The sequence below is a fragment of the Limulus polyphemus genome, unplaced genomic scaffold, assembly GCF_000517525.1.
Source record: "Limulus polyphemus unplaced genomic scaffold, Limulus_polyphemus-2.1.2 Scaffold5293, whole genome shotgun sequence".
Lineage (NCBI taxonomy): Eukaryota > Metazoa > Arthropoda > Merostomata > Xiphosura > Limulidae > Limulus > Limulus polyphemus.
Genome location: NW_013670903.1, coordinates 3267 through 4549, shown reverse-complemented (window position 1 = coordinate 4549; position 1283 = coordinate 3267). Strand labels below are relative to the sequence as shown.

Genomic DNA, 1283 nt, shown 5'->3' with positions numbered 1-1283 from the left:
TGTAAAGTCAGTCGACTGCACAGAAAGAGACTAAATATAAGATTCTGTAAAGTCAGTCGACTGTACAGAAAGAGACTAAATATAAGATTGTATTGTTGTCAACAAAGTATTCGAGGGGGGCAATAACGTTCTTTTAATTATTAGGACCCCCCGGTTCCGACCTCTAATGTAGTTGATCTATTAAAGAAAAACTTCAAACGAGCACCGCATGTCTGGAGTTACCTTTTGATACATGTTAGAATGTCTTTGATTTGGTTACATGCGTTTGGATTTTTCCCATGTTATTATTGGAGCCACTATGATTACAACGATGAAACCTAACAGATTTAGTTAGTAAATTATTTCTCCATTTGATCCAGTTAATCTTATTCTTATATAAATTAAAACCTATCACTTTATTAATGCTTGAAGAAAATTAATTTATCGGAAACTCCATTTTCGTCCTTCAATAGTCAGTTTCGGGTTGGTCAAAGGACGACAAAACGTCTACAGAAACTACCTGCTATCTGCTGTGTCCAATTTTAGTGTTGTGAGTTAATAAAATATTCGATTATATAATTCTGGAGCCTGGCTGGGAATTTCGAAAAATTGTGATCCGTGCCGAGATGACTTCGCACATCTGAACTGTAGGCGCGTTATAAAAGTAAACAAACAGCTACACTTTTCCTCGATTTGTTTGTTTGTTGTTAAGCACAAAGCTACAAAACGGGCTATCTATGTTGTGCCCATCACAGGTATCGAAACCCGGTTGTTAGCGTTATATATGCCTGCAGATTTATTGCTGAGCCACGGGGGGGGGGGGGTGCAGCTGACTCGTGGCCTACCTTCTTGTCAGCGTGTATTATAAATTATAGATGGCTATATCTTAGCCTTTGACCCGGAAGATGCCGTTCAAGATGCAAAAACTAAACAGGGCTAAAGTGAAAAACAAGCGAGTCGATTATCATGTGTCCCGATTTTATCCACAAAAATAATAAGTTGCCACATTATTGTTCAAACAGTTCAATAGCTGGCATTTTGTCAAAACGTTTATGGTTTTGAAACTGAAACAGACTAAAAAGAACAAGTACAGGTAAAGCTTTTAATTTTACTCCACAGGTACTGTCCCACTTTTATCCACAAAAATAATAAGTTGCCACACTATTGTTCAATCAGTTCAATAGCTGGCACTTTGTCAACACGTTTATGGTTTAGAAACTGAAACAGACTAAAAAGAACAAGTACAGGTAAAGCTTTTAATTTTACTCCACATTGTGGAACGTCAATAAAGTGGGTCCGAGTAC

General features: G+C 37.3%; 1 long non-coding RNA gene across 1 annotated transcript in view; it reads left to right on the top strand.

Annotated features, from left to right (window-relative positions):
• LOC106472391 overlaps nt 1-1283 on the top strand; it is a 32094-nt gene that overhangs the window by 30277 nt on the left and 534 nt on the right. The gene's annotated exons all lie outside the window — the stretch shown is intronic.